The sequence below is a fragment of the Choloepus didactylus genome, chromosome 19 (assembly GCF_015220235.1).
Source record: "Choloepus didactylus isolate mChoDid1 chromosome 19, mChoDid1.pri, whole genome shotgun sequence".
NCBI lineage: Eukaryota > Metazoa > Chordata > Mammalia > Pilosa > Megalonychidae > Choloepus > Choloepus didactylus.
Genome location: NC_051325.1, coordinates 56,491,743 through 56,518,872, shown reverse-complemented (window position 1 = coordinate 56,518,872; position 27,130 = coordinate 56,491,743). Strand labels below are relative to the sequence as shown.

General features: G+C 38.6%; 1 long non-coding RNA gene across 1 annotated transcript; it reads right to left on the bottom strand.

Annotated features, from left to right (window-relative positions):
• Positions 1-19,413: 19,413 nt before the first annotated feature.
• Positions 19,414-26,304, bottom strand: LOC119515450. Its single transcript, XR_005213050.1, has 2 exons — positions 25,618-26,304; positions 19,414-19,823 (listed from the first exon to the last, which is right to left on the bottom strand). It is a non-coding gene; the product is annotated as an uncharacterized LOC119515450 (long non-coding RNA).
• Positions 26,305-27,130: the final 826 nt, after the last annotated feature.

Below are 27,130 nucleotides of genomic sequence, written 5' to 3'. Positions count from 1 at the left end.
TACATGACATATTACATGTACTATTCGTGGTTGCAACCTCGTGTCCAAAGCACTGTCAGGCTCAGGGAAAGCACTTGAAAAATATTTGTTGAATGAATGAACAACCGAATGAATGAGTGACTACAATAAGCAAGCAGACCAGATGGGATGGTTTTGAACTATGTCTCATCCAAAGGAAACACCTTGTATTGTATTTCCTGTTTGAACTATAAGGGAATATGTAGGTAGGCCATCTTGCAATTTTTCCAGTCAGAAATCTGGATTTCATAATGTAAACACTCCAGGTTAATTGTTTATATTAAAAAGAAACTTGCCATCTCAAGTGTAATATATGTGCATTTTGTAGAAAATTAGAACATAAAACTAAACAATAATGAAAAAATTAAAATATCAGGCTCCAACCTCTACTAACACTTCATTATACAAGCTTCCAGATCCTCCCTATGTGCATTTATATACATAATGCATTTTTTTTTACCAAAATGAGATCATGCCCGATTTGTTCAATTAACAATCCCCGCCTTTCCATTTCAATGCATTCTTTTCTTATCTAGGACCCATTCAATATTCAAATTTCTCCTCTGACCCAAAAATGTCTTTTTGTAGCTGGTTTGTCCAAACCAAGATCCAGTCCAGACCCAGGCATGGAATCAGGTTGTGATGCTGCTCAAGCCTTTCCTAATCCAGCATAGTCCCTTTTTTTTTTCTATGACACTGCCTTGTTAAATAGGCCAAGCCAGTTATGTTCCCTTTTTTTTGCCTTTGTATGGCTATTTCCTCATTCTCCAAAAGTTTAGATGTTATCAAGTAATTTTTTAAAAATTGAAACAATGTACAGGATGAATCTAGCCATCAGGGTGCAAGCTGGGATGTGAAGACTTGGCAGGAACCCACCTGGTTGTGAGCCGGTCCCTGGTTTAGAGGGTCTGACTCTATCCAGAATGTGTAAGATGCCACTGAAGGATTCCAAGCAGGTGAGTGATGTGGCTGGACTTACGTTTTAGAAAAATGACTCATTGCAAAAAGACAATGGGATGGATCCGTGGGGATTAAGACTCTGGAGCAGCTGACAAGTTAGGAGGGAGATGCAGTAACTCAGGAAAGAGGCTGGTGATCTAGAGGCCCAGAGTGTTGGGACACCAGAGCATGAATTCGAGGCCTAGAGGACCTGGGTTCAAATCCCTGCCTCACCACTAAATAGTTCTGTAACTTTGCAGAAGGTGCTAGGGCTTGCTGTCCACTGCTGAAAAAGGGGGATAATAGTAGCACCCTCCTCATATAGTAGCTATGAGGACTAAGCAAATTAATGTGTGTAAAGTACTGAGAACAGGGCCCGGCTCATGGTGGGCTCTCTGTGGGTGTTTGCTGTTATTATGATAGATGATTAACTTGCCCAATTGTCCTTGCCTCACAAACTGTGCTCTAGAAGCCAGGCTTTCTAGCTCCCACTTCGGTCTCCCTTTGCATTGAATCCCATGTGTGGAAAAGGAGATTAACTAAAGCAAAAAAAATAAACAATCTGAATATTTGTTCCAGTTTAACTCAGTTTCAGCTATAATCTGGGAAATCAAGCTTATGTCAGCAAGTGACAAATTTAATCAAGTGTACGTCAGAAAGTGTCAAATTTATTCATGTTTCATACACACATTCACTCTGATTTTGAAATTTCATTCATTGTTTAGAAAATAGCAGCAGAGTGAAGAAAATCAAGAACTATGTTCTTGCCAGATTTGTCCCTAAGTTTTACTGAAATATTTTTAAGATTTTTTTCTTATAATAAAGGGAAGATATGCTCATTATAGAAAAAATTTAAAATATGAAGCAGGACACAAAAGCAAATAAAAGTCACTCAAAACTTTATCCCTGCCTGCAATGACTTAAGCAGTTTGAGGCATTTCCTTTCAATTTTTTGCATACATATGAAAATATTCCTTGCTTATATATTGTTCTGCCTCTATTTTCTATGTGGGTGTAGGTAGTAGACACTGTTAATTGATACATAACACCACAGCCATTCTTCTGTTCTTCCTGGCTCATGTTTTCAGATATTGTGAGGTTACGTACTTCAGAGGGGAGGTATGACTCTCTCCTGCCCCAAAAGGTAAAACTTGATTAATCTCACACATGAGTGGGCTATTCTAATCTCCTTGCCAGTGATTGGTTGAGGACAGGGTCCCTTGAAACTACTGTCATTTGGGGCTGGATAATCCCTGGCTGTGTGGGGCCTGTCCCAGGCAGTGTAGGTTGTTTAGCAACACCTCTGATCTCTACACACTGCTGACCAGGAGCACCTCCCTCCAGTCGTAACAACCTGAAATGTCTCCAGTAACTGCAACATGTCCCCTGGGGAGCAAAAATTGCTCCCGGTTGAGAACTACTGGTTTAGGAATAAGTATACAATACAATTCCAGCCAATGATCCAGGTCTTTGTATATTTGTGTTTTTCCTTTTTAATGGCTTTATAGTATTCCGTAGTATAAACAGGCCGTCATTTATATAACCAGTCCATTATTGGTGGGTATTAATTTCCTTATCAATTTTTTACTGTTACAAGCAACGCTACCATGGACATCTGTGTGTTTATATATTTGCACGCTTGTGGGAGCAGATTTATAGGACACATTTCTCGAAGTGGAATTTGTGAGTCAGAGAGTACATGTAGTTTACATTTAAATAGCTGTCACCCATGTGCCTTCCAGAAAGTCTGGAAAGTCTTTGCTAGTTTTTTCCCCCACCTTATGTATGTGTCCATTTCCACAGACCCTCACTCACTGTAGGAAAAAATCCATTAAAAAAATGTTCGCATGACTAATATATAAAAAATAATTATCTATTTGTTGAAAAACCTGTTTTTTTTTAGTGGTGGAAAAATGTTGAATTGAATAGAGACACCATAATTCATTTATATTGCCCTGACATTAAACAATCACTTTGTTTTTTAATTTTTTTAGTATCTTTTTTTAATGAGGACAAATAGTTTTCATTATTGTCGCAATTCACTGACCGATTATTTTTAAAGGCTAAAAAATATTTCTCTTCTGTGTTTGAGTCATAGGATTGTTTCATCTGTGTTTCTATAAAAATGATCTTCCTCCAGACCAATTTCTCCATTAGGGCACAGTGGGTGAAGTGGTTGGGGGCCCACGGTACTTTTTAGGAACCCACAAAATAGTTTTAATGCCTTTTAAAACCAGAAGGGGGGAAAAAAGGGACTTTTCGGTTTAAAGGAAATGTTTAACTGTAATATACTTACCTTTATACAAATGCAGCTGTAAAATGTGATTTTTCATATTTTTTATGGGGGAAGGGGCCCACGAAAATCATATTATGGCCCTGCCTGGTTTTAAAATATTTGCTCAAAGCACTTTGATCCAGAATAAGTGAAATAAAAGTATCCATTTGAATCTCTATGCATAAACTCTCGAGATAATTTCCCATCAATGGTGATCAACTTTCAATTTTGAAATGTAACCGAATAAAGGAAGATGACAAATACTTCACATCATTTTTCATAGAGCCTGACGAACCTCTGTAGATTCTGACATGGGTGTATCTGTTTTCTGGCTTCTGGATCCTAACACACCAAAGCAGTGAGAGGAAAGCCAAATACTTAAATTTCATTATTGGTTTCCCTGGTGTTCTGTTTTCATTGTTTGACTTTATCACTAATAGATGGTTCCGGGCGTCCACTTCTCCCACACATTGCTTTAGTGCACGTTTTGGGTTTAAATAAAAATTCAAGTTCAAAATTAGAAGAGTAGCCTGGGAAGGTGCCTTTGGGGGCAGATGGACAGAAAAGGATTCCTAAGAAATCCCAAATTTGTCCGTTTCTTGTACAAGTTAAAGATGGAGGATGGGCTCCCGGAGTCTAATTTGCTAGTCGGAGGGAGGAAGCGAGCCGGGAGCAGGATCAGCGCTGCGGGCAGCGGGCCGGGCCGGGCGCGGGGAGCCCGAGGGCGGAGGCCCGGCCCGGGCGGTTCTGGCTTCCTGGGGCCGCACAGGTATCGCGGCTAATGACCCCGGTGGCAGAACACTTTCGGTTACAGTATTGCGGTGAATCGTTTCCTTCCACGGCTCCGGGGAATCTGTCACACGGGAGGCCTTGTCTAGATTGTAACAAAAATGCGAGCAGAAAGGGTTCCTCATTCCAGAAATGCAAAACAAATTACATAAGGAATGTGTTCTTAAAAAAAAAAAAAAAACACAAAAACAAAAAAAAAAACGATCTGCATAAAGGTGTACGGCCTGGGAGGAAGGTGCATGCATGGGAAAACAAACCCCCAAGAAAAATGCTTGCCAAAGAAAGGAGGAGGTTTCTCTTCCCTGGTCTGATTTATAGCAGCGAAATTCCTTCCTGAAGGCAGGGACGGGGGCGAGGAGGGGGAAGGGCGGCGGGGCTGGGTGCATTTTCCTTTGCTGAACCTCCCAGGATTTCACCAGGGACGGAGTGAGTAAGGAATCGTGACGATGTGGAAACCCTGGCCCTTGTGAATTACTGCTCGCACTGCTGGAGTTTGGGGTTGTCAAATCAATACCTCGACTGTCCTTGAAAACCCCTGCAGGTCTGTTTTTAATAGCTTGCTACACGGGTGAAATTACACTGATTACTTAGCGAAGCCTCACCTTTGATCTACTGATTTAGTTAGGGATGTGTGACAGAGAGACAGTCTGGGGCCCAGAGATCATTAACAAATTAAAAGAAGAAGGAAAGGAAAACTGCAAGTTACAGAAATACAGGAAGTCTGAGGTTTGTCGGTTGTTGAAACATTTGATACTGTCTTTTAAAAGTCTCAGGGCTCTGAGGGTTTTCTTTTGGGATTTACAAAACTCTAACATTAAAAAGCAACAACAAAAGAAGCAAAGCTACATGCTATTCAAATTCAAGTGCAATGGATCGATTCCAAATTAAAGGATGGTGGATCCTTCTCCTTGTTTTTCACCTCTCTCTCTCTCTCTCTCAAGAAATACATTTGCTTAAAAAGGTTTCTATTTCCCATTTACACAATACTGAAATGAAGGGTCATCTTCATAGTTTTTCTATTCATTAACAAGTGTGCCTTTTAAGCTTTTATCTTTTTTTAGTTAATAGACTTTATTTTTAGAGCAGTGTTAGAGTTTACAGAAAATTAAGCAGATATTACAGAGAATTCCAAGACACTCCCTCTCCACACCTCACAGTTTTCCTTATTATTAACATCTTGCATTAGGGTTGGCATATTTGCTACAATTGATGAACTGATACTAACACACTGGTATTAACTAAAAGTCCATAGCTTACATTGGGGTTCACTCTTTGTGTTGTACAGTTCTAGGGGTTTGACAAATGCACCATTACAGTATCACACAGAATAGTTTCACTGCCCCCAAAATCCCCTTTTTTTGTTCCAGTAAGTTGCCATTCTAAATTCTGTACTTTTATCATAATTGCTTTTTTTTTTTTCCTGTTTGCACCTCCAAAGAGGTTTTATCTTATTTTTAGGAATAGATGAGAGCTGATTCTCCATTTTGGCAGAGACCTATAGAAAATCTCTTAGTTGGCTGCTGTTTGGATATCCCTGGAAAATCTCCCATTCTCCTGGTGTTTGTATCTTTGCCCAGGCAGGAAAATGCTAAAACTTGCTTTGCCAAACATCCAGGAGGAAGCTTCTTCCTGCAGTGATGGGGCAGACAAGAGAGGAGCTGGGCGGGGGCATGTCCACCGATTCCCTGCCCCTCCCTGGCCTCTCCTCACCTTATTTTATATTTGCACACCCTGATTATCTTATTAAGCTGCACAAACACAGGATTGTTTTTCCTATCATCGTCTTGGAAGGGACAATGTCTTGTTAACAAGACCCCTCTGTTACTGCACTCATCAGTTTTCAGCCTCTGAGCCTATGGTTGGGACCAAAGCCTTCTCCTAAATGGAATATTTAGGTAGTAGATTCGTAGGCTTTGGAGAGAGAACGTAGAACAAAGAAGGGAGAGAAGTACTGTACCTTATCCATTCATTCATTCATTAAATTATTCAACAAATATTTGAGTGTCTACTATGTGCCAGGTTCCGCTCAAGAAAAACACAAAGTCCCTGCCCTCATGGAGCTTACGGTCTGGTGGAAGAAGACAAATACTAACATATGCATTTACCAAAAAAAGAAAATGAGACAGAGTAATGGGATAGAGATGACCAGAGGTCTGTTTGGTTACATGAGTAGGGAAGATCCCTACAGGGCTGGTATTTGTCTGGAGCTTTGAATGAAGTGAGGCCAGGCCGACAAGTGAGGGTCCACAAATAAAGCGTTCTGGGCAAAGAGAATGTTCCAACAAGTCAAGAAGGCCCTAAGGCTGGAGACAAGAACAACATAGTTAGAGACAATAGAACAAGGAGAAAATTGGTGGGAGTAGAGGTCAGAGGGGGATGATATGATATGAGTTTTGGATTTTATTATAAACAAGATGGGAGCCAGTTGGAGAACTGTCTGAGGTGTAGGGAGGGGGAGCAGCCTATGACTTATATTTTATCTTTGCTACCTGAGCTCTGCCTCAGTGGTCTCCTCCAGTGTTGTGGCCATGTGATGGTGACCATCGGAATATAAATCTGCAGCTTGCGCCTTTCCTCTGACTCCCAACTGCCACGTCCAGCTCCTTGCTCCACAGCTCCCCTTGGATGTCTAAAGGGTTTCTCAAACTTGGCATACCCCAAACAGAGTACTTCATCTCTGCCCCTGCCCCTCTCCCCAATCTGCTCTTCCCACAGTCTTCCCCAGCTTTGTTAAAGAAAATGCCAGTCTTCTGTTGGCTCAGGCCAAAAAAGTTGGAGTCATCCTTGACTTCTCCTTTTCACTCACATACCATGTCTAATCCAGAGTGAATCCTGTTGACTCTACCTTCAAGAATTATCTAAAATCTTGGTGGTGATGGGACGGAGGAAATGGGAAGTTATTGCTTAATAATGGGTACAGAGCTTCTGTTTTAGATGTTGGAAAAATTTGGTAATGGATGGTGGTGATGGTAGCAGATCACAGTGAATATAATCAATACCGCCAAATTGTATATTTGAGAGTAGTTAAAATTTTTTTTATATTTATCTAAAATCTCACTTGGCAGATCCCAGTTCTTCTAGTTCAACTCTTCATCATCTCTTACTCTCATAACTGGTTTCTCTGTCCCTATTCTTGCCTTCCTTCAGTCAATTCTCAAAATAAAGAGTGCTTGTTAAAGTATAAGCCAGACCACATCCCCCCTTTGGCTCAAAACTGCCATAGCTTCTCATCTCAGACTAGAAACCAAAGTCCTTACAGTGACCTGTGTGTGTTCTGGTCTCCCTTTGTTTTCTGACCTCATTCACTCATTCCACCCACAAGGAGTTCCTTGTCTTATGAGAACACACTGGACCTGATCCTGCCTCGGGGCCTTTGCATTTGCTGTTTCATCTCCTTGGATATTCCCTCGGATAAATGCATGGCTTGCTACCTCACCTACTTCAGGTCTCTGTCCAAATGACCCTTAAGAGCAGGAGTCGGCAAATTATTTCTGTAAAGGGCCAGAAAGTCATTATTTCAGGCTTTGCAGGTCTTGCTGCAACAATGCAACACGTTGTTGCACAAAAGCAGCCACTGACAATAAGTAAACAAATGAGCATATCTGTATTCTAATAAAATGTTATTTATGGGCATTGAAATTGGAATTTCATATAATTTTCGTGTGTCACAAAATATTATCTTTTGATTTTTTTCCCAGTCACTTAAAAATGTAAAATCCATCCCTAGCTCTCAGCAGCACAAGAACAGGTAGGCTGGATTGGGCCCTCGGGCCATAGTTTGCTGATCTCTGACTTAGGAAACCATTACCTGACCATCCTCTCTAAAATTACACTCACACACGTGCACACAAAGTATGGATTCTACCTACCCATCTTAATAGTGTATCACCATCTGGCTTTCACTATATTTTACTTAACAACTTCTTTATATTTATTTTTAGATTTACATACATATATATATTTAATGTCTCCTTCCAACACCTCTGAACGTAACTTCCCTGAGGTTTTGTCTGTTTTGGTGCAGTAATATATTCAGACGTACTTGGCATATAGTACGAGCTCAACAAACATTTGTTGCAAGAATGGCACCTGTGAGGAGAAAGGATATGGGGAGAAGTCCGGGGCGGGGGTGGGTGGGTAGTCGAGGCGGAAGTAAAGAGCCTACTCAGCAGTCTGTGGCTCTTATGTGAGTCTCCAGCATCGTTTCCAAGAAGCAAGGGGGTGAGAGGACGGCACATTTGTGGAGCACATGTGCTGTGCCGAGATCACCCTTTGGGCTTAGATGCAACTGGTTGCGGGGTGGGAGTGGGGATACTTTTCCGGTGAGAGTAAGGCTTGGCAGGGGAGGGTGAGATAACTTGTAGATGGTGCAGTGAGGTGGCAGGGATGGGTCATGGTTCCCAGACCTGCTTGAAAAGAACCTGGGGAGTGGGGAGAGGTTCCAAAAACTCTCTCTCCCCCTTCCCACGGCACACTTACCAAATCGAAATTCCTTTGGAGGCAGGCGGTTGAGAGATTAAATCCAGACTCCGCCAAATACTGACCCTATGACTCTGGGCAAGTTACTTCATCTTTCTGTTTACTGCAATGTGGAGATAATAATTACCTCATAGAATTGTCATGAGGATTCAATGAGCTAATGTAAGTGAATCTCTCAGCACCGTGCTCGGCACATTGTTTTCAATAAATAGCAAATAATTTTTAAAATGTTAATTTTTTTTTTACTGGACTAGCATGCTCACTGTGGAAAAATAAGAAAATGCAAATCCATGGAAAGAAAGTAATAATAATAATAATGATAATGATAATAAAAGTTATTTTCCATCCCTTAAATCACTACGGAAAATGCCCTGGTGTACATCCTTCCAGATTTTGATCTCTGTGTACTTTTTAACACAATCCCAAGAATTAGGTTGCCTGTCATTTTACAGTGTGGTAATCTGAATTTGATCAAACTCTAGAGGAATAATTTCAGGCAAGTACAGAGGACAGAGGAATGTATTAAATGGCACTAGGTGTTGGAATCTGCAGTCTAGAAGGTGAGGACATCTACAGGACAAACAACCCTGTTTCTTCAACAAATAAATTACAAGGAAAACGGAAGAGTCAGGGCAGCATCTGGAGCAGTGCTGTGATCGGAATTTTCTGTCTGCTCTGTCCAGTACGGTAGCTGCCAGCCATATGTGGCTATTGAAAACTTGCAATGTGGCCTGTGTGACTCAAGGACTGAATTTTAAATGTTCTTAATTTTAATTCATTTAAATGTAAATAGCCACCTGTGGCTAGCAGCTCCTGTTCTGAACTGTACAACTACAGAGACTTGAGACATAGGAGCCAACTGCAACATACATACCTTGTTTGAATTCTTATTTAAACAAATAAAGATCCATATATATGAGACAATCAGGGAAATTTAAACAGACAAAATATTTGATGGCAGTAAGGACTTAAATAGTTAATTTTTCAGGCATGATAATGATATTGTGGCTGTGCTGTTTAAAAGAGTCCTTGTCTTTTAGAGATACTTATTGACATATCAATAGATGAAATCATATGATATCTTGGAGTTGCATCAAAATAACACAGTGAGGGGAGTAAGGTACAGATTATAAAGAGTGTCATGAGTTGATAGATGCTGAAGTTGCTTAAAGAGTAGATGAAGGTCTATTATACTCTTCTCTACTTTTGTAGTTGCTCAAAATTGCCATAATATTAAAAAATGTAAACACTAATCAACTGGTTTTATATATATGTCTGTCTTCCTTGGAGAGTTCCATTATAAGTGAATGCTGATATTTATAAATGAAAAATCATCAATTCTAAAAGTATTTTTATAGTTTTAAGTAGGAGATGAAGCAGTGCTTTTACCAAAATCACAGGCAGGCCAGTGTTTCCAGTGTCCTTGAAGAGAGTTGGAACCATTCTAGTTCTTCGTGGTATTCACACGTCAAACTGAACTGCCATGACAGAGACCTCTGGTTGCCCCATTATCAGTGTCCCCTTCTTTCTGGCAATAAAATCCCCAGCTCTTAGTTGTCACATGGCCACCCAGATTAAAGTATGTCTCCCAGCCTCTTTTGCACCTGGAGGTAGCCATGTGACTATGTTCTGACCTATGGTTTGTAAGGGGAAGTGGTATATATGACTTTCCGGAAGTGTCTTTAAAGACCCATGTATGTCCTCTTCTGATCTCCCCCCATTCTTCCTGCTTTTGAGAATGTAGTTTGATGGCTGGACCTTGAGCAGCCTTGTTGGATCATGAGGGAGAAGCTGTATGAGAGAAGAGTGGAACAGTAAGAAAGAGCCTAATACCCAACATGATGGAGTGCCACAGAGCTCTAGACTGACAACCTCCAAACTTATTTTTCATGAGAGAGAAATAAATTCTTATCTTGTGTTTTTTGATATTCACAACTGATTCTGGTCCTATTATTTATGGAAAAATTTATTTTTATCAGTTCCCTAATATTATTGAATGTTTACTCTGTGAATAATGTGCTAATTGCTGTGAGGGAAATAATATGAAAGTTGTAGAATCAGCACACAAGAGATTTTTCATCTCAATAAGAGAACGATACACAAAATATAACATTAAGACATAATTAAATAATAATACTAGGTAGCATGTATTGAGTACTTACTATATGCCAGACATTGCTCTGAGCACCTTATACATATTAACTCTTCTAGTCCTCACAACGAGATTGAGTTAGAGACCGTTTTCCTTCCCATTTATAGTTGAGAAAAGAGAAGCACAGAGAAGTTAAGTAACTTGCCCAAAGTCACACAATTTATAACTTGTGGAAATAAGAGGAACAAATGCTGCTAATTAGAAAAGTTTCGCAAGGAGAAAAAGGGCTAAATCAGCTGGAAAGTCTTCATAAAGAGAACAAGATCCTGATTCATTCAACAAATATTTATTATGGGCTTGCTGTGGCTTAGGCTCATTCTAGATGCTGGAAAATATAAATATAGTGAGGAACAAGCACGGAGCCTTATTTCTAGTGGATATTAAGAATGAGTAAGTTGTGATTCAGAGGCACGGTCACCCTATTGCACAATTCCAAGGCATTGCTCTCCGAAGGGTGGCCCCAAGAGTTGTGCAAATCCACAACGGCAGCCCTGAAATTGAGGCCTTTTGGTTTGTCCACAGCATTTGGAATACTGGGAGACTTCACGTAAAAATCCAGATTTCTGGTTTCTTTTGAAAAAGTAGAAGTCCTGGCATTATTAGACCTGCATTTCCATAGTGGGGCCATTAGCTAAAACTGCATATGGTTGCTCCCTTTAGAAGTCATGTCCCCTGTGTCACAGTTCCCAGTTCTCCCTAACGTTTAGACGGGAGTATGGTTACAAGAGGCCTCGGTGTGACATGATGAGGTAGTCAATTTCTTGTGGCGTGCACTAAAAATATGGGGTAGAATGATAAATGAAAACCATGATATTTGTGGTTTTCATCCTCCCTTTGGGTCCCAGTTACCAAAACAGGCAGCCCCCTTTACCTTTGTTCTGTAATAAGTAAGGATTTTGCAGCTAAGATCTTCATGTGTGTTTTTACAATCAGACATAAAGCTTTGGGACCTTTCCAGATTATAATACCAGTGATGACAACTTGATTATTTTGCCTAGCTATCAAATCTCAATATGGGAGAAACCAACCCAGAAAACTGGAGGACAGAGAAGCTGGCTCATTTTATATGCAGAAGTGTTAAACATTTTCTTCCTTCTTTTTTCCTGAGGCACCTTCAAACCCTAATAAACAACCAAAAATAATTTTAAAATAACACCTAAAAGTAGGTAGTCACACACACTTTGCAAATCAATGAGACAAAACCAATGCATCTGAATGGTTTATCTCTTCTTGGAAGGAAAGTAGGAATCAGGCAAAGGAGGAAAAAAATTAGACATCTATTTTTCATGCTTGTCAGTAAGCTCTGCAATTGACTGGCTCCTGCTCCAGCTCACACCTCTTGCCTCAGCTACTCTAACTTTGGGCTTCTTTAGCTCTTCAAATTTTCATGCTCCCACATACCCCAGGGCCTTTGCACAGCCTGTTACTTCTACTTAGAAAGCTCTTCCTTTTCCTAACTTCTCTCTGCTCACTACCCTGCCTGCAGCATAGTCAATTCCTATTCTCTTTTCAGGTATCAGCTTTATTGACCGTTCCACCAGGAAGCCTTATCCAGACTCCTTCCCCGAGTGTCCCCAAGGATAGGCTCCCTCTTCCGTATTCACATAGCACTGAGGGCTATGGTTGTGGTGGGACCTGGACAATTTGCCTTTGTGGGTTCCTTCCTCCATAAAAGGATACCAAAAATTATATTTTATGACTGCGTTGGCATAAAGACGAATGTAATACAGGCTGGATTCATTATTATATATTTATTATTATTATATATTTTTTATTCTGACTTTAAAGAAACTAAAGTGAAAATATTTCCAGGGACCCCTGAAAGACCCCTGGGACCTAGGAACTGAGAAGTCGGCCCCATAGCACTGGGTCATTCTGCACAACGGTGACTCCCCCTGTAGTTATAGTCCTTCAAGGTGTGGGTTAAGAACATCTGCATTTGGTGTGGGGTGGGGGGTGTGTAGGGCACTCAGAGGTGCCAGACCTCTAGTCTCCCAGGGAGACCATCTGCATTTTGAATCAAATTCTTGGTAATTCTTCAGCTTACAAATGGTTGGAGAACAGTGGAAGTAGATGTTTAATGTCTGTTTACCTGGCTAAAATGTTGACTCTGGTAGGACCGTATGTGTGTGAAATTTGGCATCTCTGCACCAACTCAGGTACTGACACACAGCAGGTGCTCGATAAATTTTCAATAGACAAGAAGAAGAAAAGGAACGTGCCTTGACATATTTCGCAAGGTTCCCATTTTGTCACTTATGGCTGTAGGAAAGTCACTATATTTTCAAGGACCTTGTGAGTCTTGTATAGCAATGTACCCCTAGCTCTTAGTATGTTGCCTGGTGGAGTAGGCTTGTGATAGATGTTTGTCATTGAATGAATGCACATGGGTGTAAGACTGTCATGTATTGCAGCTAACATGATTTTTTCTCAAATTGCAAGTTAATAACTTCATAAATGTCTTTCTATAGCTTTTTAAAAATTTTTTTGCCTATACATATATATTATACATTTATATACAAAAAAATTTGCCATTCTAACCATTTTTAAGTGTGCAATTCAGTGGCACTAATTATATTCACAATGTTGTGCAAGCATCACCACCATCCATTATCAAAACTTTTTCATCACCCCAAACAGAAACTGTACCCATTAAGCAATACATCCCCATTCCCTCTTTCTCCCTCCCCGCCGGCCCTGGTCACCTCTAACCTACTTTCTGTCTGTATGAATTTGCCTATTCCAGATATTTTATATAAGCAGAATCACACAATTAGCCCTTTCGTGTCTGGCTTCTTTCACTCAACGTGATGTCTTCGAGGTTCATCCATGTTGTAGCATGTGTCATAATTTCATTCTTTTTAATAGCTGAATGACATTCCACTGTGTGTATATACCACATTTTGGTATATACATCTGTTGGTGACCACTTGAGTTGCTTCCACTCTGGGGATCTTGTGAATAATGTTCTACATTTTAAAAATAGCTTAGGTTTTAGAGAAGTTGTAGGTTTACAGGAAAAAATTATGCAGAAAGTACAGAGCTCCCACATACCCACTACACACCCAAACCCACACCATTTTCCCTATTTTAACGTTTTGCATTTGTGTGGTACATTTGTTACAATTGAAGAACCAATATTATTAGAATTATATTAGTAACTGAAGCCCAAAGTTTACATGAGGTTTCACTCTGTGTTGTATGGGTCTATGGGTTTTGTTTTTGTTGTTGTTGTTTAATTTTTATTGTGATAATATTTATAAAACATAAACTTTCTCATTTTAACCACTTTCAAATATACAATTCAGTGGTGTTAATTACACTCAGAATGTTGTGCTACCATCACCATCTCTATCTATTTGAATCCTAGATTTGTAATGCCAAAGACATAAAAACCTACTGAATCTACATGGATGATCTATTTGGCTGCATTTGCTTACTATGTTTTCCTTTAGTTATGCTTTGGGCAAATGGAAAGCACCCCAAATGTGGTAAGAGGGGACTACTTCTTCTCTGAGAAAGTGGGGTGGGACAGCCTTTTGCATCCATTGTATTTGGCCTTATCAGTATTAATCTATTAAGTTCAATAAGAATTAGAAAGTTCACTGAACTCTTTCATACAATAAAATCATCTGATCTTTCTCATATGGGGTTTACACTGAGTTCACTTTAAGGTGAGAGCCTTAAGTTCTTTTCTTCCTACACAGAATGGAAAGCTTAATTAAATTATACTTGTCATAAACATTAGCATGTGTCCTTCGGTGTTTAGCAACTACATAATAAAGACAGATTTTTATGCCCTGTAAGATTGTGCCCCAAGAGATAGTTCTCCTTTCTCTTGTTAAAATTGCACTGCTATATCCCACACAGTGTGTTGCTTAAAAAAATTATACATATATATAATATTTTACATATTATATATATAAACTGGGCCTAAGGTTGTTTTTTTTTTTTTTTTTTTTTTTTTTAGTTCCTCTTTAGGAGGAGGAAGAGATAAATCAAAAGAACAGAGCTGATATTAAGGAGTTAGTAAAAAAAACAGAAGCTTCCAGGGAATGTTATGGGCTGTGTAGGTAAAATTTAATGTGCTTTCAATTTCATCACGAATGGTGAAATCATTCAGAATCAGAGTGAGGGCATTGAAGAACTGTGAATTTTTCAAGAAAAATATTCTTCCTACTTGTGGTTTTGTTATTGATCTCAAACCTTGTTTCGTAAAAGATGACATATTTACCATACTACATGTTTAAAGACTGAAAAATATTTTTAATTTACTGAAATATTTTATATATTTACTAAAAATGTATAAAAGATGAAACAAAGTGTTTCACTTGTGGATATATAACCAGAAAACATAATTAAACAAAATATACATTCTCCCAAGCTTTAAGGCTAAATCCAGTTTATTGTTTGTTGTGTTGTGTTTATTTTGTTGGCCTCTTTCTCGATTGCGTGTTCCTAATTTTTTTTTTAAGGTAGTAACAAGTTCTTCAGAGGTGAATAAAATCCTCTAAATTTTCAATAGTTTACAATTTAAATTTTATAAGCATTTAAAATGGGCTGAAATGAGTCCATGTGTCCAGTCTAAAGCATCTAGCACTTACTCTTAAACATGGTCTTCTCTAGCGGACCCAGCCTAGCTAGCAAACCACTAGGCATTGGTGTTGCAACACCTGGGTTGGCTCATAGATTTAAAGGAGATATTAATGGGTAGAAACGAAGTGTTGGCCCAGATGGATGTCACACAACTTCTCTTTCTCAATGAGTTCCAAGTCTTTATTCAACCTAGGTCTCTGTGGTGAAACTTCCCAGACTTTCACCAACATTCCTGTGAGATTAGGAAAAAAGTTCTACTTTTAAGACAAGCCAGCCACTTAACCCCAACCACGGAAACGTCACGGAAAGTTTGCAGGCTGCAGTGATACCAGGAGGAGGCAAAGAATCATGGGTCAGAGCATGGCACTTAGTTGTGTGGTCATGGATATGTGAATTAACGTCTCCGTGCCTCACTTTCTCCTCTGTAAAATGGGCATGATAGTAACATCGACCCCCCAGGGCTGTAATGCAGAGCAGATGAGCTGACTTAATACACATAGATAGAACTCTCAGAACAGTGATTGGGACTTGGTGAGTGCTCTATAGAAATATTTACCATTGTGATTATGTTAGTTTGTGACAATACTCCCCTTTCCCCAAATGGCTACTCCTCAGCAAATAATAGTTTAGGAGCATCTGGGCTATGCATGAATTCTAGCTTTAAAACAGAGAGAAGAATGTAGGAAACATCCTCTGAAGAGGGAAGGATTTGAACCGCTGGGGCGGGGAGGGAGGGATCATTTACTAAAGAACAAAGTTTTCTTTTAGGTATTTCAAAAATGGACTGGTTCACAGAAGACAACTGTTTTGCATAGTAAAAATGCCAGGAAAGGAGAGAAAGTGCTGGCTCCTCCCTGCTGGCCGCACTCGGGAGGAGGGCAGGGCCAAAGGGACTTTTAGCTGAGTAATAAAGCAGAATTCCTCACGCTTGCCCCCAAGTCTGTAAAACTCTGCAGCAGAATTCTCAAGGTCTCCCAGGTATTTTACAAAAACCACTTGAAAACCACTGCCCTGAGATCATCAGTTTTTAACCACTGCTTGCCAGGTATTTTCTAAATAAGTAAGAACCTGAACAGTGTCTAATGGTTTATCATAAAGCTTGGCAATATTTTTTCTAATGGTGTTAGTAAGAAGCACACCATTGTGTGAATTACACCATGTGATTTACAAAAATATATATATATATGTATATATAGGGGTAGGTTTTTTGTCTGTTTTATATTCATTTTTTTTTTTTTAACAAGCATTTATTGCATACATGAGTATATGAGACACTCTTCTGGGTGCTAGGAGTACCTAGAAAACAAACAAGGTCCTTGGCCTCATGGAGTTTACTTCTAGTGTGGAGAGTCATAGTAGACAAAAAAAAAAAGATCATTTTTTTTGAAGATAATTTTTTCCCTAAATGACAAAAGAAAAATTATTGTAAAGTATGTAAAAAATAAATGCCCACGCAGAGAAAGGAAATTAAAAATCACTAATGATCATTAGTAACAACTTAATGAATTGAGAAAGGGTTTTCAAATACTTCCCTTGTATGAGGTGTGAAACTGAGGTTGTTTTAGGTGTTGGGAAAAAATACCAACATAAAAACCAAAATAAATTCAAGGAGAAAAGAGGAAGCCATTCTGCATCAATATCAGAATTTTGATCACTTCCTTCTCAGATGGGTACAGCCCTTGTTGAGAAAAACGACCAGGAACTGCAAGTTTGGGAGTAGAAACAAGACTTGAAAATTCTGTGGGAGTTCTAGGAGTTAAAAGTACAGGCTTAATATAAAAGCAAAAGACCTACTCGTAGAGACAAGCTGCAGGGAGCTATGAGGAAAGACCAGTGAGTATTCTCCAGGAACCCTGGAGTGAAGTCAGTACTCTGTAATCTGCTAAACTCTTGAGCTCTTCAGAAGGTCTCCCTGAGGCACCGGCTCCTAACTGTGAAACGGGTCTGCACACTTCCCCTCTCTACCTTCTAGCATCATCGTGAGATAATGAATCTGTAAAATCCCTTTTAGAAGTACAATACAAATATTAGATATTATGTGAAGGAGGCACAATTCCAAGCTTTCCTGTATTGTTTGGACCAAAATATTGTTTCCTTGTCTACATTATTTATCTACACAGACTTACAGTTGTTTGTAACGATGAAATAAGCTGTTTCCACTGACAGCTTCTCCAGAAACTTCAGTGGTTTAATTCTTAGTGAATTTAGTACCTAGAAATACCCTCCCTCAGCAGGAAAGAGACAAGATGAGACTGTCCCCAGGTTAAAACAGCCTCACTCACAGCTAATTCCTGATGAAAACATTGGTTTACTGCATTTGGACACAGTTTATTGGCCTAAGCTGAAGCACTTTTGAGAAATGGATCCAGAAGTCGGCATTTCCTAGCCAAACACATTCTCATCTCTATCCCATCTCTGGCCAAATTCTGTAGGGTTCTGGCTGTAAATATGTAATGCCTCCTGGAAACAGGGGCCTGCTTCTCTGGGGCCCACGCCCATTTGCTGTTCCCCATGAAACTTGGAAGGAGGCCAGCGGTATGGCCGAATAATTATTGTGCCAGAACCAGTTAATGACAGGTCCTCCCAAAACGAGGACAGTGGCCCCTGCTCCGGACCCTGCAAGAGGGTGGGGGCACTTCTAGGCCTGCCATCCCTATCCAACCCTTTGAGGCATCAGGAATCTTTGTTAAATTATTCCAGCCTTTGGTTAATTTGGTGCCGGCTCTCTGGCTTTAGGCTGCAGTTATTATCTGGCTTTTCTTAGCCTACTTTTGGCACAGGTAGGAAAGGAGGAGAAAAAAAAAAAAGGCACAACAAAAAACATGGTGTAAGCAAGTTTCGAAATCTTAGATCATTTCATGAATGACTCAGTGTTTCCTTTTGGAAAAGTGCAATAATTGGCTTTCATTAATAACTTAGTTTTGAAAAAAGTTTCTAAATATTGAGGAGCCTTCTGTGTTATCTTAACGCAGCCACCCTCCAATCTTCATTTTTATGGCTTCCAGAGGAATTTCATTCACTTGATAACATGTAATTGTTGAAAAATAAACTGTCACATACTTCCTCTTCTGGGCTTCCTGCTCTTTCTGAGAAAAGCATTTAGGTTAGGTCTTTCTCTTTATCTCTTTCTTTCCTTTTTTTTTTCCGTTTGAAAATATTCAAAAACTAAAGCCATTACTCTTCTTCAAGAGACTAGTTATATTCAGTACACGAAAAAAGGGTAAACTCATTTCTCCAGAGAATGAGAAGGCTGTTCTGTATATTTCTTAAAGTGTATGAACTACATGACAAAATGTATTTCAAATATTATCTGCAATCCATTGGTGCACATTTCAATTTTAGAATTTCAAAAGAAATATCTATCTCTCTCTCTCCCTCTCTGTCTCTCTCCCTCTCTCTCCCCATGCACAGAAACAATCCTCAACTTTTAACACAGAAGGCGTCCATTTTTCTGGCATGAGCACTGATGAATCCAGCCCTCAGAGCTACAAACCCAGAAGATGTCTCCAATGACTCATTACTGGAATAAATGTTTCTAATGTTAAAGGTATGCAAATAGAGTTTAACCGGGTGAAGGAAGACTCTGTAATTCAATAAATAAAGTTGAGACTGTTACTGTGGTTACTGCAGACTCTATTTGCATACAGGCTTATCTCGTTTTTAAAGCAGAAGAAGGAAAAAGGAGGAAGACAAAAATCCCAACTTTCACCACGTGTTCACAAAACACAATCTCAATAAAGCACAGGAGTGCAAGCTGTTCCCAAGCGAAAAAAAAAAAAAAAAAATGCTTAGTGTGGAAGAATCCAAAACCCATTGAAAACCTTTTCTAGAATGTAGAGAACAAACATGGGACTAGCCTCAGGTCATCTTACTGAGAAAATTGCACAAACTTTTTGTCACTAGTGCCTGTTGTGTTAGGTCAGAACTGATTCTGTTACAACTCCGGTTACAGTAGTCTGTCTGTCCTGCCTCAGTTGCTGGGCTAATGACCACGCCTGTCCTTTGCTATTTCTCCAAGGCAAACATGCAGTCAGAATGAAACACGATAGGGAAAGACAAAAAAAGAGAGGCTCCCCGTATTCGAATCTTATGCTACATATCAAATTGTAAATCCTGCAGCTTTTAATACTGCGTAGTAAAACCAAAATCACTTGTTCACTTGTAATCATTGAAGGAAAGCTCAAATTGTACTTTTTTATTTTTAATATCTATGTAAGTACATATAATCCATTTTGTACTCTGGAAGGAGACTTACTGCTTGCTCATCCATGTAAGGTTTTCCAAGGAAATTGCAGAATGAGCAGAATACACGCTAACTCAGGAAGAGAATGGATTTAAATAAATACTTTAGAAAATATCTAAATTAATCACATGTGTGTGGTTGAATATGAGGAAGTCAGAGAGTGCTCATTGGCAGTCAGGTTTCGTTCTGGTGAAGGTGATGCTCTCTTTGAAGATGATGCTGAAGAAAAAGGCATCTCTTACTCTGGGTTGCAGGAAATCGGACACTCCATCTTCCGGTAGCGGACTGACCATCCTTGAGGTCCGACATGGCCACAGAATTAGTGATAAATGCTAGGAACGAAAAACATTCAAATGATGTAAAATCCATTTCATAAATATCTATAGATATTTCTATTTTATATAGTTAGACAATCTAGTTCTGGCAGGTGGTGTCAAGATTTTTCTGAGAACTTGCTCATGGACAAAATGGAGCAAGTGTCCTATTTTTAGTTACTGTGCCAAAAAAAAAAAAAAAAGAAAAAAAAGTCTGATTCTGAAGTGGGGTGAGAGAAGGGAGAAGAGTCTTATATACTTGGAATAGAGGTGATATGTCTCTTATTTAATGGGCTTGATCTAAGTTTGTAAATTCAGATACATGTATTACTGGGCTTTAAAAAAAAATCTATGTATATATATTTTTAAGAAGTTACCACATGCTTCTGATACCAAATTCATAAGGCATAAAAGGGTACAGGGAGGAAAAAGCAAACCCCTTCCCACCCAGGTCCCCAGCCCCGCAGTTCCCCTCCCTGGAGGTCACCAGTATAGCCAGTGTGATGGTTTGTTTTTAAAGCAGATAATTATCCTGTCAACTTGGTTTTCTTTTATAATGTGAATATGCCTTTTGTGGCTTTTATTCCTGAATAATTTGCTCTGAAATATCTTAAGATGCAGAGAAAAAAAAGAGTTTCAGTGGTATGGTAGTTTTTACCTATTAGGGTTTTAATTTGACTATCAGTGAAACAATTTTTATTGTGTTTCATTTTTTAGAGATATTCTGCACCATCTTGCCCAACCTTCCACAACCCAAAGGAATTGGGAGAGTCAAGGCAGATGGGGGAAAAGAGAGAGGGAGAGAGAAGGAGAGAGAGAGAAACTGAACTATGGTTCAGCATTAGTATTTTATAAAATTTTATAAGTTAAAGAAAAACAAGATGTGATTTAAGAAGCTGACATTATTTTCAGTACATGAGAAGAATGATCATGGTAAAATATTAGGCAAAGAAAAGCAGAATTCTATCCAGCACTATGTCCTTTTTCAAAAGTTGAAAGGAAAGACAGCCAAATGGGAACACTGGTTATTTCTGTATTTTATGTTTTGGGTTTATGGGTGCTTTCTGCATTTTTCAGGTTTTCTATAATGAAAAGCTTTCTAATCATAAAAATCATAAAAAACAATTTAAAAGTCATTAGAAATCTAACTATAAAAATAAAAAAGGATTTTTAAAGAAGTATACATGGCATACAATGTTCTTAAATTTTTTCTAAGTGACATTGCAAAATTTGAGAGCTCATATTTGAAGTACAGCAGGAGTACATAGAACCTAATGCATATGAAGTACATAAACCTAATGACAATATTCTACTAGTTTATTGTGGCATTATCCTGAATAATTTTGATTCCGTGCTATATTTTATTTATATTTGTTCAACATACATTTATGGTTTAACCATATAGACATCATTTCAGCATCTATTCTCATGATTAGAAGATGGCATTTTCGATACTATATTGAACATTCTGTATCAGGTCAATATATATTAATTAGATTTGCATATAAAGAGTCTGATCAGCTTTTCTTAAAAGGATTGGTCTCAACACCTGAAATAAACTTGAAAAGAGATTACAGACACTCCACCCTAATATGCTACAAAGAGCTGGCAGTAGTTTCTTGGCTTAATCAGCTTCATGATTCATTTATACTCATAATGTTATTTTCCAGTTGTATGCCTGTGTGTGCTTAAAGTAAAAAAGGACAAAAATTAGTTTGGGGAAAAAAAATTTTAATTGCTTTCAAATGTTCCCATAAACACAAACCCATATACTCTTGCTCAAGAATCTCCTCGCCAGATTATTACCAACTTGTTTGCCAAATCTCTCCAGCTCTCTCCTATTTTCTTAATCTTAGGAACTAGAGAAGATATTAAGTGTTGCTAGCTGGTTGGGAAATGAAAAATGTTTTCAAAAGACTTTAACATTCAAATGTCATAGGAAAGATTTTTAAAAATCAGATTTCCACTCTTAAAAACAGTCAAAACGCAAGAATCAGAAAATAGTAAAAATCATTTTAAGCCCTGCAAAAGTCTATTTTTTATTCCTCAATCATGTTGAATGGAATTTAAATAATTTGTTATCTTCAAATGTTTTCAAAGGTCTACAGAGAATATCTGCTAAACGGCCAGTCTCTATGACTAAGGAAATACTCAAACTAATGATCCACCGATAGGCAAAGAAATATCAACAAGTCCAGGAGGCCTCTTTAGTCGCTATCTAACAAACTGTGGCAGCAGGCGGCCGACCCAGCTAGATGCTGAAGGAGCACTGGTTGTGCCCAAACCATTACAGGCTTACTAGGATTATTTCAGTCCATTGAACAACTCCACGTGGACACCCCATTAACACTGTACTCTAAGTAAACAGAATAGAATGAATAAAATAGAATATGCTGTGGAGAGTAAGCACCCTCAGGTTCTAGACAGTGGAAGCCCTGAATTCTGGCAGGTTAAAATGTCAGGGTCTTTCCAATGGATCTACCGTGTTTTGCAGCATACCTGAAAACTAAGAGACACATAAAATCTTTAGCAACTTGGAAAAAGTGAAAGAGGAAGGGAGAAATTGATTTCAAGTACAATAGGAATTGAAGACAACTTGAGACTGAATTCAGATTTAATCTTTTTTCACAAGCAAAACTCCCACTTAGATGTCAATAATATCTCCCAGATGTTAATAAGAACAAATTATTTCACTTTTGATTTCTTTGAAATTATAGGAAGACTCAGCTTCTTGTGTTCAGGATCATGTTTCACAATGTATTAATTTTGTAAACATTCTTTTCAAGAACAAAACAACTATGCCATAATTATTTCTCCATTAAGACAACATCATGGTCTTGGTGCAGTTTTCTTTTGTGGTTTCCATGAACCTTCGTAGTTTCTTGTGATATAAGCAAGGAGCAGAGAAACTGAGGCCGAGATAGGGTCAAACTGTGCTGTTCCATGACACAAGCATACCAAAGCCCACGGTTTCTTTAATCTAAGTAGTCCACTTGGCACTTGGCATAACTATTAAAGGAAATGCCTTTTACGATCAATTTCCCATCATAATTATCATGTAATATTATAGGAAATTCATTGTCCAGCGTCAGCATAGAAGGAAAGGGTCTCATTCTCTGAGATCCAGTCAAGTCTTGGTCTACCACACCAAACAGCCTTAGAAGTTCTCAAATGCTGTAATGTCTTCAGAAGAAACAAAAGTTCTAACTTGCTCCTTCTTAGACCTTTGTGAAGGCAGATTTGTCACTAAGGCAAACACTTGCTCTCCCTTGGAGCAGATAACCATGGGCTTTTCTTATTTGTCCTCTTATTTACAGCTGAAGTACTGAATTAAAAAACCGAATACAGATCTATCAACCTCGTGATCAAAAAACTCTTTGAAAAGATGTAGTTTAAGGAAGAGAAGACCAAAAGGAGAAAATAGAACAATGCCTCGAAGAACAGATTTGGTTCTGAAACTGCAAAAATGGTGTTTCTCCAACTCGTTTCTTTTAAAGTGTCTGTCAAGTCAGTCAGTCAACCGATTAAAGTTAGTCTGCATGTCTTTAAAACCTCTGAAGTTCAAGGTAAATAACTGCTAGGACGACTAAATCCAATATATACAAGGAGAATATGTTTGCTGAGAATTTGACATTTCATTTAAGGTTGTAATAGTGCTGCCACTGCCTTTTGAAACATGATTAAATATATCACATTGGAGAACAGTGTAATCTTGTTTGGAAATCTTCCTGACACTTTTGCATCCGTTATGAGTTCTGCCAGAGCACTTTAATACGAATCATAAACTTTATTTAAGTAATTTGCTACTAAAAAAAATAAACTTCTGGCCCAGTACTTTGAACCTTTTGACTATGAATAACCAAGAAAGCTGTATTTTCAAGTTGGTAAAGGTTTTGTCTATTCTGTCTCCAACTGTGATCTCAGTATATACAGGGTGTCCATGAAGTCTGGAAACAAAGTATAATATACATAATGTCATCAAGGACATCTTTAATCTATAAAAATTAGGACAGACTAGAGTATACTAGAATAAAACAACACAGAGTAAAGAAAAATGAACTAACACTAAGTTTCCAGATTTTATGGAAATTCTCCAGATGAGCTTATCGAGTACACTGAGCCAGCTGAGTAGCTGGATGAAATGGGAAACTCCACTGCAGGAAGTGGTGCTTTTCAGATGCTGCTAATTAAGGAATGTGGAACACTTCCTTCTGAGACAGCTTGGCGGTATGTAGAACTCTGTATTACTTACATGATTATTGCATGAAACTTTAGAAATGAAACCAGTCTCTTGTCAGTTAACATTTAAGAAGCAAGAAGGTGTGTGTGTGTGTGTGTGTGTGTGTTTAAATGGTTCCTAATCTTTAAACTGGTTAGTTGCAGCTGGCCTTTTTTTAATCAGCTGATCATATTTACTGCAAAGTCTCAGATGTCACGCTGCTATCCAAAAGAGAAGATTTGGACCATTTACCAGCTAACATTTTAAGGTACACAAGCTTATCGGAGAATTCTGAGGATTCACTAGAGTTACACAGCAATAAATCCATCTCTGTGGGACTGTTAACTCTTCTTATTTTTAATTTCTGTTTGATGAAATAAGTGTTAATTGGTTTTATTTCAGAGCTAATCCAGGCATATTATAGAAACAGAGAAAAATAGGAAGTAGAAAAAAGGTCATGCATATCCCATTATCCAAAGAGAAGCACTTAAAATTATTATAAAAAATTTGAAACATACACAAAAGTTGAAGGAATAGTAAAAAATGAGCCCCCCATACCCATCCAGTTCTATACTTTTAAGATGTTAACTATATTTGCTTAAATTCTACACTGCTGTTGCTTTGTGAACATATAGTAAATTCCAAGATATCCTGTCATTCTCATCCTATGTACTTCAGGATGCATCTTTAAGAATATATATATATATATATATGAATTTTCTCTAATAACCCACAAAGCCATTATCAAAGCTAATGAATTTAACAGTAAGTCCTGTGTGGTGTGTGATATCAGTCCATAATAAAATTTCCGTGATAGGAAAGCCAATTTTAACATTTTTATGTATGTGTATATCCTTCCTTTTTGCTTACTAATAAAAAGATTTATAGTTTATTAAAACCTTACTTTTGTATTTTGATTTTAACGTTTTCTATTATAAGTACTCCCAATGGTATATTTTTCAAAACTTTGTAATTTTTAAAATCTGGATGTAAGCTTTCCCACTTTCTGGGGACATCTTAGGTGATTAACACCATTCATCTATTTGTCTGTATCTGGAGAGAGAGAGAGAGAGAATGTGTTGTTGTTCTTCCTATAGCAAATCTTGTTGCCATATATATCTTTGTTCTTAACCCTTTTTCCTTGATCAGGGCTGTTTCTTCAGGATCGATTCCAGGGGTGTTACTGCTGCAACAAAAAGTATGAACATTTGTAAGGCCCTTGACTTGTCTCAGTGAGCTGTTTACAAAAGGACTCGACCAATTTACACTTCCACTTACTAAGGATGAGAGCGCCTCTGTTAAGATGTCTAAAGGCAGTGCTTTTCAGAGCCCTTATAAATCATTGGCTTTAAGAGGCTTACTTAGGTTTCTCATACTGTCAGAGTCATCTCAAAATAAATAAATAAATACATATTTTCTATAGCTATAAAAACTTGGCCAGCGCACACTGCCAAACGACCACAAACTAACTCTGATTAAGGGAGGAAACCGGTCTGCTTGCTCAGAATGGGGCGGTAACGAGACCGCGTCCACCCAGCCGGGAAGCCCGGCCCGGAGCGGGAGGGGAGCCGGCCCGTCCTCCCACCATCCTACCTATCCCGAAGGAGGTAGACGGGAGCAGGTCGGCTTTCTCTTCGTCTCCGTTAACGCCATTTTTAAAAAGCTGGGTATTTTATTTGTTTCTGTATGGCTGGGACGATGATGCGGCGATACGGTTAAAAACTGGTTGATAACTAAGCACGAAACTCCTAGTGACAGGCGTTTCCTGTAAGCCCAGCCCCACGGTGCTGGGTGATAGAGGATTAAGGCAGAGCCATTTTAGCTGCGACTCCAGATTCGACTTTGTTTCCTTGGGGACACACTGTTCTTATTTGTAGACTTCAAAAAACTGCTTTAGAAAATGTTTGTTTCTGTTCATAGCATTTATATTTTCTTTAAGGAATATAGCATGCTGGTTACAGATACATCTAGAAAATTCCACTGTATTGGTTTGCAGAAGTTTATATGACAGTTTTTTTTTTTTTTTTTAAGGCGAGGAGAAAGAAAACCATCTCATTACTGTCATGTTTAAAAGAGGAGAGAGGGGAAAACAAAGAAGGAAGTTGATAAGAAAATACTTAGCATGTTGATCCTTAGAAACCCAGCACCTGAATTTTTTTTTTTTTTTTTTTGGTGGTTTTTGTTTGTTGTTGGAAATAGTTGAGGAAAGGCGGTCCTTTTATCCACGTTTGCTTTTCACTGCTTTCATCCCACTCAAGGATGTCAAAGTAGTTCCTCAAAGCAAGTGAGAACAAAACATAATCTCTTAATTTTTTTTTTTTTTTTTTTTTTTTTTTTTTTTTTTTTTTTTTTTTTTACTGTGCAATAAATGGTAGCTGTTATTTAGGTGCATTTTAAAATATTTTTAAGAGGACACACAGGCTTGGTATTTGTAAAAATATGACAACCACATTGAAAAAGAAGTTGTCAAAGAAGCCAAAAGGATTAGTTACATTAAAGAGCTGTTTTAGAACAGGGAGACAGCCAGAGGGAATAATGGCTAATGTCATTTTGGCTGATGTTTATTGAGTGATCCCCATATGCCAGGCAAAGTTTCAGGGCTTCCTCCTGCTTAGCTTATTTTAACCCTCACAATGGATGGATGCATAGGTGAGGCAGGAGAGGTTAAGGAATCTGGCTAAGGTCTCTCTGTGGTTGAGCAGTGGAGTTGGGATTTGAATCCAGGTGGTTTCTCTCTAAAGCACTGTGTATTTTGTTCATTTCCGGTTTCTGAAAAAACCTGCTGTGCTAGTGTTGGGAGCTGTGGAGCAAATGCCCTTCAGCGGAAAGTTGTGAAGAGTTGACAAATTATAGTCCTGAACTTTAGGGCGACTGTCTGATCTCCAGTCTAGAGGCGTGATTTTTCTGTCACTGTAAACCTATCAGGGGTATGGCTCCGACTTAATCCCATTTCCAGCATCTCCACCCCACCCCCACCCCTGCTGAGTCTCCAAGTTCTGTCTGAGGGTGTGGTTTGAGAGGGCACACCTACAGTCAGAAGACGTGGAGCTCATCAACTTTATATACTTCCCCGATGCCACTTACCTTCGACTCGGTCTCCTTCCAG